The sequence below is a fragment of the Petaurus breviceps genome, unplaced genomic scaffold, assembly GCF_028583685.1.
Source record: "Petaurus breviceps papuanus isolate PSGF00001 unplaced genomic scaffold, PetGlider_PUasm1.0 91133, whole genome shotgun sequence".
Classification (NCBI taxonomy): domain Eukaryota; kingdom Metazoa; phylum Chordata; class Mammalia; order Diprotodontia; family Petauridae; genus Petaurus; species Petaurus breviceps.
This window is the reverse complement of record NW_027187419.1, coordinates 86438050-86454043: the sequence shown is the minus strand read 5'-3', so window position 1 is coordinate 86454043 and position 15994 is coordinate 86438050. Positions and strand designations below refer to the sequence as shown.

Here is a 15994-nt window from a genome sequence, read left to right as displayed (position 1 = left end):
GAGAGAGAGAGAGAGAGAGAGAGAGAGAGAATTCTAGGAGAGATCTTGGGGAGATGAAGCCTATGACAAAGTTTGAGACCCACCTGTCTCAGACCTATGTGCTCATGGACTTGCATGGGCTCTGGAGGTTCCCCACAGCATTAGGGCATGATTTTTTAAATGGGAGCTTAACTCCCAGGGAAAAACCTGAAGAAAAGCATTTGCATATAGTTTCAAGTTCTAGCAGAAGAGATTGAGAAGCGTTTCTGAGTTGGCTTCAGTTTGTTGCTGACAATGATATTTCTTCAATACTTCAGTGACTAACAATGATGGTAATAGCTGATATTTATATTGTACTTTTTTTTAGTTTTACAGCAGAGAGACAATATGGCATAGTTGTTTTTAAAAATTGTCTTAGAATCAGGGAGACTGGAATTTGAGTCCTGTTTTTGCCACATACTCTCAGTGTGAACCTGGGCAGAAGTCTTGGTGCCCTGCTACACTGCCTTTAAGTTGCAGAACTGCTGGGAGTCTTCATGGGTGGAGGGACTTTCCTCAACAGGGAGACCTCTACAATGATACTCTCCCATGATAGGATTAACAGTAGCAAGATTTGTAAAACCTTCTCCATATATTATCTCATACAAAATATATGACAATAGAGAGTCTCATCCAGGGTATTATATACTTATTCAGCAAGAATTTAGAAAGCACTTAATATGTGGCAGAGTGGTATATTAATAATTATAATAGCTGACATTTGTGTAGCACTTTTAAGATTTATCATATGTTTTACAAATATTATTTTTTGTCTTCTCAATGGAATTTAGTTACTATTATTATTATCCCTGTTTTACAGAAGTGGAAACTAAGGAAGAGAGCTTAAGGGAATTGATCAGGGTCACACAGCTAAGAAGTCATCTGAGGTCAAATTTGAATTCAGGTCTTCCTAACTTTGGGTCCAGCACTCTGTCCTACATCTGGTGTAGTGGATAGTTAGCCTTAGAGCTAGGAAAAGCAAGGAAGGAAGGGGTTCAAATCCTGTCCCTGACACAGCATCACACAAATAGTATGTGTTAATCATTTAATCTCTCACTGCTCTAGGCAATTTTCTAAGAGTATAAATTGCAATGAAGGAGCCAAACTGCTTTGGGATAGAGAGAACCCTATACCATGTAATCATAGGTCAAGTTCCTGTCTCTATTCTATAAAATGAGATGCAGACACTCATTTCAAGGAGCTAAAAGTCCAGTGTGGCAATGAAAGTGAGGCACAAATAAATAAAATATGAATAAGAATGTGTCTAAAAGAGATACAAAGTTCTTTGAGAGATTTAAAAAGGAAAGAGATAATTTATTGCTTCAGGAGGATCAAAGATGGTATAATAGTAATGGAATTTAAAGATCCTCCTGTATTGGCTTGGTTTTTGGATTGATTGGGTTAAAACTCAGAGCTTGTGAATCCCACTTATGGGATGGACTTGTTGACGTGAAAAGAGAGGGCTGAACTGGGAGGAGATGTTGATGTGAATTTAGAGAGACACAAGCAGAGAGAAAGGCAGAAGAATATTTTTTTTGGAAGTAACATCATGGAGGCAGAGATGGAGAGGATTACTGGGGGCCAGTTCAAAGTGACCAGGACTTTTGAAAGCTGCCACCCAGAGCTGCCAAGGACTGAGGAGACATGGCTCTTATGCTGGTACTTGATCTGTTTTGATGTTGTTTTGCCAGATTCATCCATTGGTGAAGGTCAGTCCTGTTGTTGCAGAGGTCCTGGAACCTTGCTGTTGGTTCAGAGCTCCTGAGACTGTTCTGCAGAAAGAGAGTGAATTGTGGGCACTGGTGAAGGCCAATGCTGTTGTTGCAGAGGTTCTGGAACCTTGTTGTTGGTTCAGAAGCCCTGAAGAAGGATTTTCTTGTTGTATGTTTACAGAAATCCTGGGAGAGGGTTTTGCTAGTGTTTTCAGGGGTCCTAGGACTGTTCGGCAGACAAAGAATGAACTAATTAGGACACTGGCAATGTATCTTGTGGCCTTGCTAAGCTTTATCTCCCCAGGAACAAACATTGCTGAGAACTTGCCTCAGGTCAAGATGAAGAAAAGACCTCTTTTGGGGTATTAAATGTTGTGCTTAAGCTTGTTGTAACTTGGGTACATGGCCTATTCAGTTGTGATCCAAGGGTGGGAAACTTTTTACTTTTTTGTGCTTTGTGACTGACCAAATGAATGTACTTTACTTATGATTGGAAACTAATCTCCATTTGAGAACAGGGATTTTGTGATTAACTAAATGAATGTACTGCCTAGGGATGGAGTAGTACTTAGAAGAGGGACTTTTGAGATTGACTAAATGAATGTAATGTCCAGGGGTGGAGTAGTACTTGGAAATGATTGAATTACACTTGGTGAATGCTGTACTTTGAAATCTGCTATATTTTGATTTTCTCTGTTCTTAATTTGTCACTGAATAAAATGGAGAGCAGCTATGTTGGTATTTTGAACCTTGGGAAGTTGCCTTTGCTTGGCATTATAGATGGTTTTATAGAAAAATGGTATTGAGAGTGGATCCAAGATGACAGAGTGAAGTCAGCATTTTTCCAAGCTCTCCATTCCTCTATAACCACTTAAAAATGTGCCAAAATGAATTCTGAGTGGCAAAGTCAACAAAGTCACAGTGAGTCATTTTTCTAGACCAGAGCAGCTTAGGGGGACAAAAAGAGAAGTCTGCAGATGCTACAGTAAGGGTTGGCCAGATGCACAGCCCAGTGGAATTGACATTGTCTGTGGGCTGTGGTCCTAGTGGCACCAGGAGAAGGTTAGTGTCCAGGAATGGTACAGGAACTGAATTCCTGAGCAGAAGGAGATCCCAGGGGACCCCTGTACTAACACTGTGAGAAGGAAAAGGTATCATCTGATAGCTCTGTTGCCTATTACTCAGCTTCCCAATTCAGCTCCAACGTAGAAAGAAGCAACCATGGTCACAAGGGAGCAGTAATTCTATCTGAGTAAGGACCAGAGTACCAACTAGAAGGATAGTGATCTGTTCCTAGATCATACCACTTTGAAGGACCAAAACATACAGGCATCCACTGAGTTGTGAAAGTAGCAGAACAATATTTCTAAACATAGGAGAAAGGAATATACCTGTTCTCAGATGTACATGGCACCTTCCAAAAACTGACCATACATTAGGATATAAAAACCTTACAAACAAAAGAAAAAAACAGAAATATTAAATTTACCCTTTGGGGATTGTAAAGAAATAAAAAGAAATATATTCAATAAAGTGCCTTTGAAGTATAGATTAAAAATTAATTGGAAACTAAATAATCTAATCCTAAAAAAAAAAGAATGGGTCATACAGCAAATCATTTAAAAAATGATAATTTCATTCAAGATATGAGACAATATACCAAAATTTGTGGGATGCAACCAAAGTACTACTTAGGGGAGAATGTATATGTCTAAATGCTCACATCAATAATAGAGAGAAAGAGCAGATCAACAAATTGAGTATGCAACTAACAAACAAACTTGATAAACAATAAATTTAAAATACCTAATAAAACACCAAAACAGAAATTCTGAAAATCAAAGGAGAGATTAATAAAATCAAAAGTTAAAAAAATTAATAAACAAAACTAGGAATTGGTTTTATGGGGAAAATTAATAAAATAGATAAGCCACTGTAAATTTGATATAAAAAGAAAACCAAATTAGTAGTATCAAAAATGAAGAGTGAATGCACAACTGATAAAGGTGAAATTAAAGCAATTATTAGGAGTTATTTTACCCATCTATAACTATGTGCCAATAAAACTGACAATGTAAGTGAGGTGAATGTTTGTAAAAATGCAAAGTGCCTAGATTAACTAAAGAGGAAATAGAATATTTAAATAACCCCATCTTTGAAAAAGAAACTGAAAAATCATGAGTTCCTAAGACTAGGAGGATTGACAGGTGAATTTTACTAAATATTTAAACAACAATTAATTCCAATACTATATAAACTGTTACATATAATATTTAACTTTAAAAAACCCAATCCCAACACTATATAAACTGTTACACAAAACAATTAATAAAATATTAACAATAAAATGTTATATGTAAGTTTATATAGTATTGAAAGGAATTGTTATTTATGCAGTATACATAGTTTTATATAGCATCTAATACTATATAAACAGTAAAACATTAGCAAGAGACTGGGTTTATGCTAGGAATGTGGGGCTGGTTCAATAGTAGAAAAACTCAAAGAATAATTAACTGTATCAATAATAAAACACAAATCACATGATTACATCAAAATATGCTTTTTGTCAAAAACACTTTTGGCAAAATATAACACCTATTCCCATTTTAAAAAGCTAGAAAAAAATAAATAAAATTATTATTATTTATCTAAAACAAAGAGTAAGCATTATCTATAGTAAGGATAAACAAGAAGCCTTTCCAATAAGATCAGGGGTGAAGCAAGGATGTCCTTCATCACTATTTTTTTTCAGTGTTGTACTAGAAATGATACCTATAGCAATAAGACAAGAAAAAAATAAATTTAGTAAGTATTTAGGCATGAGGAAACAAAAATATTACTTTTTGAAGATGGTTTTCTTAGAGAACCCTAGAGAGTCAACTAAAAAAACTCGTCAAAACAAGTAACAACTTTGGCAAATTTACAAGATATAAAATAAACCCACAAAAATCATCAGCATTTCTCTATGTTACCAACAAGATAAAACAGGAAGACATAAGAGAAATTCTATTTAAAATAACTGTAGATGGTATGAAATACTTGGGAATCTACCTACCAAGAAATTCACAGTAACTATAAGGAACACAACTACAAAACATTCTTCATACAAATACAGATATAAATATAGATATGTTCATTGCTCATGGGTAGACTGAACCAATATAGTAAAAATGAAAATACCACCTAAATTAATTTACTTATTCAGTGCCATACCAATCAAGCTACTAAGGAATTACTTTATAGAGCTAGAAAAAAAATTTCATCTGGAGAAATAAAAGGTCAAGTATTTAAGGCAATCAAGAAAAGTGTGAAGGAAGGGAACCTAACAGTATCAGAACTCAAAAAATATTACAAAGCAGTAATCATCAAGACTATTTATTACTTGGTAATAAATAGAGTATTTGGTCAATCAAATAGAATAGGTGCACGATTAAGTAAATAAGCATAGAAATCTAGTGTTTCATAAACCCAAAGATCCCAGCTACTGGTGCAAGAATTTGCCATTTGACCAAAAAAACTGTTTTGGAAAATTTGAAAGTAGACTGGCAGAAACTAGGCTTAACTCAACATCTTACACTATTGCCAAAATAAGGTCAAAATGGGTATGAGATTTAGACATAAAGGCAGACATAAAGAGTAAATTAAGGGAATATACTAAAAAAAATTGCCTATTCTGTCTATGGGAAAAGGAAGAGTTCATGATGAAATAAGAGATAGAAAATATCATGGGAGGTAAAATTGATCATTTTGATTACATCAAATTAACTAGTTTTTGCACAAACAAAACCAATGCAGCCAAAATTAGAAGAAAAGCAAAAAACCAGGAGGGGGAATTTTACAGAAAGTTTTTTTGATAAAGGTCTTATTTCTTACATATATAGGGAACTAAGGCAAATTTGTAAAAATAAGAGCCATTCCCCCAATTAAATGTTAAATGGTCAAAGGATCTTTTCCGCCGGCTCCGCCATATTCCAGTGAGTTGACAAAATGACGAACACAAAAGGAAAAAGGAGAGGGACACGATACATGTTTTCTAGGCCCTTTCAAAAACATGGTGTTGTCCCTTTGGCTACTTATATGTGAATATACAAGAAAGGTGATATTGTAGATATCAAGGGTATGGGCACAGTTCAGCAAGGAATGCCCCACAAATGTTACCATGGCAAGACTGGACGGGTCTATAATGTTACTCAGCATGCTGTAGGCATTGTTGTAAACAAACAGGTTAAGGGCAAGATTCTAGCCAAAAGAATTAATGTACATATTGATCATATTAAGCATTCCAAGAGCAGAGATAGCTTCCTGAAGCAGGTAAAGGAAAATGATCAGAAGAAGGAGGAAGCCAAAGAAAAAGGCACTTGGGTTCAACTGAAACGCCAGCCTGCTCCACCCAGAGAAGCACACTTTGTGAGAACCAATGGCAAGGAACCTGAGCTGTTGGAACCAATCCCCTATGAATTCATGGCATAAGTGACTATAAAAAGAACAATAAAAAAATCTTGGATTATGAAAAAAAATAAATGGTCAAAGGATATGAATTGATATTTTAAGAGGAAGAAATCAAAGCTATCAATAATCATATAAAATGCTCTAAACCACTATTGATAAGAGAAATGCAAATTAGAGCAACTCTGATATACCACCTCATACCTATCATATCTGCTCACATGACAAGAAAAGGAAAATGACAAATCCATAAAGGATGTGGGAAAACAGGTAGTAATGCACTGTTGGTAGAGCTGTGAGCTAATTTAACCATTTGAGAAAACAATTTGGTACTATGACCAAAAAACCTTGAATGACTATTGATCTAGCAATACTGTTCCTAGGCTTATATTTCAAGGAGATCAAAGGAAAAGGAAAAGGACCCACCTGTACAAAATATTTGTAACAGCTATTTTTGCAGTGGCAAAGAACTGGAAACTAAGGGAATACCTATCAGTTGGGGGATGATTGAACAAATTATGGTATACAATTGTAATAGAATAAGATCGTGCTGTAAGAAAAGATGAAGAGGATAGTTTCTGAAAAACCTGGAAAGACACATTAACTGATTATAAAATTTAGTGAGCAGAACTAGGAGAACAATGTATACAGTCACAGCAATATTGTGAAGATAATCAACTGTGAGAAATGTAATAATTCTCATCAATATGATGACCTATTACAATTGCAAAGGACTCTGTTAAAAATACTATCTTGCCTGGAGATCAAGAACTGATGGCCTCAAAGGGCAAATTAAAGCATGTTTTTTTTTAACTTTCCTAATTTGTTAGTTTTTTTTGTCTTCTTTCTTTTGCAACATGGCTAATTTGGACCACATGTATAATTGATCTCAAATTGCTTGTCTTCTCAAAGAGGGGGGGGGACACAAAGGAGGGAAGAATTTGACACTCAAAAGTTACAGATGTTTTTTAAAAAAATTTACATGTAATTGGGAAATATTTAATGAAATAAATTAAAATATATTTTTAAATGAAGTGAAGAGGATAGTTTCAGAAAAAAAAACAAACAAACCTGAAGAGACATATTAGCTGATGCAAAGTGAAGTGAACAGAGCTAGGAGAATAATGTAGAACAATACAGTAACAGCATTATTGTGTAGATAACTATGAAAGACAGTAATCTTCATCCATACAATTACCTACTACAACTGCAAAGGACTCTATTAAAAATGTTATTTGCCTCTAGATAGAGAACTGATGGCCACAGGGTATAGAGGGGGTAACATGGCTAATGCAAAAATATGTTTTGCATTACTTCATATGTATAATGGACATCATAGTTCTTACCTTCTCAATGGGTGGGAAGGGGGTGAAAGATAAAGACTTTGGAACCAAAAATAGAAAAAATAAAATACCAAGAATTTCAAAAGGGGAAAGGGGAAGTATCATCTAAGATGATCTTGGAAGAAAGGGAAGACATTCAATAAATGGAGATGGAAGGGTGAATGCATTTTTGGCACTAGAAACATCATAAGAATATGTTTAGAAGTGGGAGAGAGAAGGACAAGATAATGAAACAATGCACAGGTTGCAGTATGTGGTTCATAAAGTAAGATGAATTAAACCTAAATAAGTAAGATAGAGTCGCTTTGTAAAGGTCTCTAGATGCCAAGCTAAGGAATTGAATCCTATTCAGTAAGCAATGGGATATTACTAAAGGCTTTTGGATATAGAAGTTACATTGTAAGAGTAATTAGGAAACTTATTTATTCAGTTTCATGAAGGGTAGATTGGAGTAGGGAGCAACTAAAGAAGAATTAAGAAGCTTTCTCAATTAAATAGTTCAGGTGAAAAGAAATGAGAACCTGAGCTAGGGTAGAAGGAAAATTAGCTAAGCCCCCCCCCCCATTCCAAGTTTATGGCCCTTCCTGCTCCAGTTGCCAATGAATGCATACCAGCTTTGTTGATAAATAAAGTATCACAGATGAAAAGAGTATTAGTGTCTCTAAGAGGCCAAAGACTGTTCCTTGTAATTCCTGGCTTTCTGTCTATTTGAAGACAGACATGTTCTGTGGATACTTCTCTGTAGCATAATTAATTACTGTAAATTCATGGACTAGGCAATGTGTCTATGTACAATGAATTGATTACCCAGCTTTATTTGTGACTGATGTGAGATTAGAATGTATTTCTGTAGCAGACCTAGTAGTAAGAAGAATGCTCATTGTTTAGGATTTAAAAGGCACATTGTCATGCAGACTCTGTGCTGAGGAACCCTATAAAATGTTGTGCCGGGCCAGCAGGCAACTGATTCAAGTGACATGAGGTGAGTCACAACAGCCTTCCCATACTAATAAGTACGTGTCTAGTACTATGAAGAAATGTTAGCACAGTATGGAGGCTGTTTCTCATTTTACTAATCAGGACCACTATTTACTCTAATTATACATATTCCTCGATATACAGAATAATTACAGCCTGGAATTGGTTGTCAGAAAAGCAAAATTGTTTGTATTTGAATCCAATATATCCACTGGTTTCTATTGTCTTTATTGGAGATTTAGTTTTGCAGGGAAAAAGATTGTTTTAGCCCCAATTCATATAAATAGGTGGATAGATGATAGCTAGCTAGGTGGGTGGATTGATAGATGGATTAATAGATAATTATAGGGCATTTGCTAAGTGTTTATTATGTGCCAGGAATTGTGATAAGCACTGAAGATACAAGTACAAGCAAACAAGACAGTCTGTGCCCTCAAGGGGAGGATGAAAAACCAGGTGTAGGGTGTGATCCACATGGAAGTATGGTATAACAATGACCAGGAATTGACATGGAGTCCTGATTCTGGACAACATAAGGCAAAAACTAATTGATCAGAGTCTATCAAGCATGTCCAAAGTTCTAGTGGAAGTGGAGAGAAGGATAATGGCCAAAGTGCAGCCAGTATAGCATGGAGTTGGAGGAAGTGGTATGGAGACCTGGTTCATCTCTTCACATGAAACCAAGTTGAATGGATAAGCCAGAACTGAGATACTACCATAATCATCAAGGCTGGAGAACTGAGTTGTAGGAGTGGGAAAACAATAAGCACCACTTGTAGCCTAAATTGAGGGTATTGACTTCCCTCTTACAAGGAGGCTGCCTATAGGGAGACATAAGAACTCTGAGCTGACGTTCCTAAACTGATCCTTATATTGGGCTTGCAGAAATCATTATCTTAGCAAGAGAAAGAGGTAGGTGAGATGTCTTCATGGCAAGTAGCATAGCATTGCTCAAATCTTGTATTATATGGTTGTATTACTGTGAGGTCTGAAAAACCTTCTTAGACATTCTCTGGTTTCTCAGGTGTATCTATATCAGATGGACTAAAACGTTGATAGCAAGAGTTCAATAATTCCAGTTCTGTGGTATTCCATGCTACTTTCATCCCAGTTCCCTAGAGGAATTGTTGATGAAGATAACACAAAATTTGGATAGACAACTGCAAGAATTGCAATGAATGGTTGCCTAGTTTGTAGTGCAGAAGGAAGGTCTTACACTGAACAATATGGCAGTTCAGCCAGCATTGCTACATGCAACAGTATTGCAGTTTTTCTTCTGTGTCTGTCTTTTTATCATCTTCAACATTCTATAAACAGCAGGAACCACAACACTGACCTTTCTAGCCAGTGCAGGCTGATCTAAGAACCAGTCAGAAAGCCTGTCATTTTTTTCTCAATAGACCTAGGAACAGTATCTTTTATCATAGGCAGACTGGGTTAAGGAAATAAGAGAAGGCGCTTGGACTGGACAGCTCCTTGGTAGAGGAAGTAAACTCCTTTCTGGGAGATGTGGTATACTGGAGAACACTGAATGAAGAGCAAATTAAAAGACCATTTGTTTTTGTGTGAAAGGAGTTAGTTTGAATCACAAATTTGGGGTCTTGGAGGGTAATTGTTGTGGCTGTGGATGAAGGATGATGATAGTATTGTAGATTTAAGTTAATATCATCTACTACAACCCTTCATTTTTTAGAAAAGAAAAAAAACTGAGGGTCACCCATTAGAAAACAAACTCTTGTGAGTAGGGGTTGTTTCATTCTTTGTATTTATATCTTGATCTCCAAGCAGAATGCCTGGCACATAGCAGGCTCCTAATAAATACTTGCTGGTTATTTGATTATGCTATAGACTTGACCAAAATTGCATAGAAAGTTGGTAGCTGACATAGGGTCCAAATCTTTCCTCTGCCCACTCTGACTCCCAACCTTTTGAAAAAAATTCTCCTCTTAACTTTTTATTTATTTCTGTTTTGCTTCTGTCAAACATCTCATAAAGAAATCAACACCAATGCATTTTGGGAAATGAGATGCTAGGAAAAGTAAGTAGGTGAGGCAGGAAAGATTATACTTTGGAAAAACCTTGTTAGAGGAGCAACTACTTGGCAGAGTGGATTGAGCAGCGACTTGACGTCACAAGGATTCAAGTTCAAATTTGGCCCCAGACACAATGGTGATAAGAAGGGCAAGGTAAATTTAGAAGATAAAATGCTAGCGGTTGAGGGATGTGTGGGAAGGAAGGAATGCTTGTTTTATTCCATAAATTAAAAAGAAAATCTAAAGGAAAAAGGAACGAGAACTAAATAGGATTTGCCAAAATTAAGATAGTTAAAGCTATTTATCAAACATGCCAACTATTAAAAAAATACTTTTCACTTATAAAAAAATTATCACTGTGATTTTAGGCATTCCTAATAGTAGCTAGCATTTATGTAGTGCTTTGTGGTTTGCAAATAACTTTACATATTTTATCTCACTTGATCCTCACAGCAATCCTGTAAGGTAAGTGCTATAATTATCCACATTTTACAGAGGGAGAAAAAGAGGCTGAGAGAGGTCAAGTGACTTGCCCAGAGTCAAACAGCTAATAAGTGTCTGAGACTGGGTTCAAGCTCAGATTTTCCTCTCTCTAAATTGAGTACTTTATCCACTAAGGTATGAAGCATTAGTCAAGAGGCAGGAGAGTATTCTGGGGGAAACTGGATTAGGAATATGCAAGCTAGGCAGTTAATAAAAACAAAACACACTTTTTTTGTGTGGGAACAATGGGGGTTAAATGACGTGCCCAGGATCACATAGCTAATACATGTCTGAGGCAGGATTTGAACACAGGTCCTCATGACTCCAGGACCAATGTTTTTTCCACCATACCACCTAGCTTCCTCTCATGGCATACTTTTAAAGTCAATAAATACACAAGAGAAACAGTATGTTCATAGATATTTTCTATATGTGTTTTTTAAAAATATTTTTATCCATAGATGGATAGAGAACTTTCTATACACAACCTGAAAGACCTGGATTCAAGTCCTGCCTCTGATACTATAATGGAAATGCAAATTTAAAGATCTTCCCTGCCCCTAGGCCCTTTGATAGGCTTAAGAGACTCTGAGAGGGGTGGCCAGGTAGCACAGCGAGTAAAAGCACCGGCTCCAGTGTTGAGAAGACCTGGAGATCAAATCCCAGGCTCAGACACTTAGCACCCACCCAGAAACACCTGGCCATGTAACCTTGAGCAAGTTACTTAACCCCAATTGCTTAGGGGCGGCCAGGTGATCAAATCCGGGCTCAGATACTCAGCACTACACCCAGAGATAATAAATGGCCGTGTAACCTTGAGCAAGTTTCTTAACCCCGATTGCTTTAAAAAAAAAAAAAAGAGAGACTCTGAGAACCTTCCTTGATACTCTGCTTCCTAATAGGCTGAATGTGGTCACATGGAGCCTGTGGCAGGAGGCTTGGTTTTCAGGAACACCCACACCTTGATGCTGTGTGATTGGGCAGTGGGACAAGAGAGCTGTGATATTCTCTGACCCAGGAGAAGGCTATATGATCCCTAATGTGAGGCTTTGCTTTGGGGGCTCACTTTGAGAAGTGTTCTGTGATTTGATCAGATGAGACTCTGGGAAGCCGTTGTTGAGAGCCCCCCAGCTTTAAAGAACCCAGATGTTGATTTGGTATGGATGTAATGCTTGGACAGTTTGGAAACCTGTCTACTTGATCTGTTTCTCTGTCTTGATAATTCTGTCTGTATACTCTGAAGTTCGGGATGCTGACCTTTTCCCCTGAACTAGGTAAACGATGCATATTTGACTGATTAAAGTAAGCTTGTTAACCCATTTTGAGTTGCTTTCCTTTAACAAAACAGATCTAAGAACCTGTGTTGGCAGTCACCCTGGGGACACTGGGGTGCTTGCTGCTACAGATATATACTGGCTATTTGGCCTATCAGTGTTCTAGCAACCCCCTAAAATAAGTAGCAGAGAAGGTATCATTTTGTATTTGCAGAGGTATTTTCCTCTCATGGGAGTTACCAACACTAATGAAATCACTGGTCCAGTCCTTGTCATTAAATGTGCATAAGTTAAAGCCCCCTCTTCCTGGACTATAGTTACTCCATTTTTGCAATGTCGAGTCATATGTGCCAAGTGAAGGTTCAAAGTCTCCATTTTATTAACCAAGTGGCACAATTTTCAAGCTTTTCCTGAGGCTCACAAATGACTTTTATTAGTTCTGTAGGAAATCTTCTGGTCATTCCTGAAATAGCACTAGCTGATGACCATGAAGGCCGATGAAAGACCACCTTTGATTGTAGCACTGTCTGGAGGAGGCCAAAGGATCTTTGCAAGGTGCTGAGACCCATAGTGCTACCAGAAACAACTGGAAGGCTGCTAAGATTAGACCAACCCTTCTCAAAATGGAAGAGGAACTCTTTCTTTTATATACTTAAAATAATTGGGCTGTATTATATTTCCTCCATTTTTGCATGTATAAACCCTAAAGTACAGGAAAATAAAAGTGTTAACAACAAAAACAAAGCAAACAAAAAACTTCTGAAGGGATAGGACCTTAGAGCAGTCACTGGGGTGCTTCTGAAAAGCCTGTGAGGACCAGAGCTTTGAGGCTCCCAAATCTGTGTAACATGCTGCTACAAGATGAATAAATTTCACCTACTTCATAATTTTGCTGCAAGATATATGACTTTAGTTAAGTCACTTAACCTCTCTGGTCCTCAGCTTCCCTTTCTATAAAAAGGAGTTAAGCTAGAAAACCTCCCAAGTCTCTTATAACTCAAAATCATCTGATACTATGTTCTATTTATTTTCCAAGATGCTACAGTCCACAACCAAGTTATGCAAGTTTTCATCTTATAAAGGGCAGCTAGTTGACACAGTGTATAGAACACTGGTCCTAGAGTCAGGAAGACTCCTCCTTCTGAGCTCAAATCCGGCCTCAGGCAGTTAACAAGCTATGTGATTCTGGACAAGTCACTTAACCTTGTTTACCTCAGTTTCCTCATCTGTAAAATAAGCTGGAGATAAAAATGGCAAACCATTCCAGTATCTTTGCCAAGAAAACCCTACATGGGGTCACAAAGAGCTAGGCACAACTGAAATGACTGAAGAAAAGATCAGAATGCAATAGAAAATTTGACTTTCAAATACAAGACTCAAAGAACCATAAAAAGGTAAACAGGGAAGGGAAATCATAAGGGATTTAATATGGTTAAACTGCTTACATTCTTACATGGTAAGATGATACTTGTAACTCATAAGAACTTTCTCAGGGGTGGCTAGGTGGAACAGTGAACAGAGTACCCACCCTAGAGTCAGGAGGACCTGAGTTCAAATCCAGCCTCACACACTTAACACCAAAACTAGCCACGTGACCTTGGGCAAGTCACTTAACCCCAATTGCCCTCCCAAAAAAAGCAAAAAAAAATTTAAGGGGTGAAGAGGAATGTACTAGGAGAAAGGGAAAGAGAGAGGTAGAATGGGGTGAATTATCTCACATAAAAGAGTCAAGAAAAAGCTTTTTCAGTGGAGGGGAAGATGAGGGGAGGGTGAGTGAACCTTATTCCCATCAAAATTGGTTCAAAGAGGGAATAACATACCATTCAATTAGGTATAGAAATATATCTTACCCTACAGGAAAGTAAGAGGAAAAGGGGATAAAAGAACAGGGGGTGAAACAAGGGAGGACAGATTGTGGGAGGGTAGATATTGAAGTAGTTTGCAATTTCCAGCTTATTTTACAGTTGAGGAAACTGAGGCAAGCAGGGTCAAGTGATTGCCTAGGGTCACATAGCCAGTAAAAATGTCTGAGGTCAGATTTGAATTCACAGAGATGACTCTTCCTGATTCTAGGCCCAGCATTGTATCCACTGTACTAACAAGCTGCTCCAGTTCTAATCCCACCTAAATGTACTGTTGTCTAGCTCATATTTCTCCAGCCACTTCACAGTGATAAGAGGAAAGCCTTTATCAAATGCTTTGCTAACATCTAGGTAAATTGCACCTAATGTATTCCCCTGTTCTATCCTGTTGAAAAAGGTAACAAATTTGATCTGTCATTACTTGATCTTTATGATTATTACTTCCTTTCTAAGCAGTTCAATGACCATTCTTTTAATAAAATATTCCAGAATTTTACCTAGATCAAAAATCAAGACCATTGACTTATAATCAGTTTCTACCACTAGACAGACCTTGAGCATAACATTGAGATTGTCTGAGAAGTAGTCAAGTAAAGTTCAAAGAGACTGGCCATTTTGTTGGTCAACAGGCATTGAATTTTTTAACTAAAGCAACTTCCAGCTAAATCACATAAGGGTCATGAATTGCATCACTTAAGGGTCATACAATATGTCAAGGCTCTTTGTGAGTTTGGCTATAAACTCAACCTTTTCATCTTTTGAAAATCAGGATATTTGCTCCTCTCCCATGCAATAGCTTGCCTATACTTCACAGACTTCTCATATTCCTGGAAGTTTCTGGGTAAGTCTGTGTTTCCAGTCTTTCAGTGCTTTGGGCTTCAATTTCTATGGGCCTAGAATATGAGTTCATCAAGGGAACTTAAGTGCACTTTTACTATTGCCTTGATTATTTTGGATTTCAACTCCTGTTCTTTCCAGTTCCAAAGATTATTCCTCTTGGAAGGAAACACACAAGAAGATAATAATTGAGTAGTTCTGCCTTCTTCCCAGATCTGTTATCTTCATTCCATCCACACCAAGTCTTCTCCCCTCTTTAATCCTCTCTTTCAGTAAATATGGCTTTGAAAAAAAATACCTTTAGTTGTTTTGGGGACTCTTCATGTGCTTTGGCTCATCTCAAACTTTAGAATGCTTGAAAATGTAAGAAGTTGGAAGAGAAAGCTATGTATTCATTTTCTATTATTTGAGTTTGCTTCTAACTTTTGTACATGCCTTTTAAAAATCAAATTTAGTCAATAAATTCCTTGTGTATTTATTTTCGTTTCTTTAGACATTGTACACTCCCTCTCTTTCCTTCTTATGCATATTATCTTCAGAATTTCATTCTTCAGATCTTACCATCTCTCCTGGGTTGATGTCTCTTAGAATTTTAGATCTTAAGATTCTATCTAGATTTTCCCTAAAATTTTTGCAATATCCTTTTCTTCAAAAAAAACCTGAGGGAGAGGGGGGAAGAGTCAAGATGACTGAGTAGAAATAGGACCTCCGTGCAGTTCCAGGTCCCACCACCTCCAATACATGTAAAATGGGACTATAAACAAACTTTGGAACTACAGAACCCACAAAATGACAGAGAGAAGCTAACCTCCCACTGAGGACAGCCCAGCAGGCAGGCAGGAATTGGCCAGCTCAGTGCTCTGGGAGCCGAGCCCAGACCCACTCCAAGGTTTTAGCCCCAGGGCAGACCTGACCAACCACCAGCTGGAGGGACTCCAGATCACCAGCAGCTGTGGCGATCCAGAATTGTCAACACATAGATGCTAAGGACAAAGTGAGAGGTCA

At 37.3% G+C, this 15994-nt stretch overlaps 1 pseudogene; it reads left to right on the top strand.

Annotated features, from left to right (window-relative positions):
* Positions 1-5673: 5673 nt before the first annotated feature.
* On the top strand, positions 5674-6254 carry LOC138155425 (large ribosomal subunit protein eL21-like; annotated as a pseudogene).
* Positions 6255-15994: the final 9740 nt, after the last annotated feature.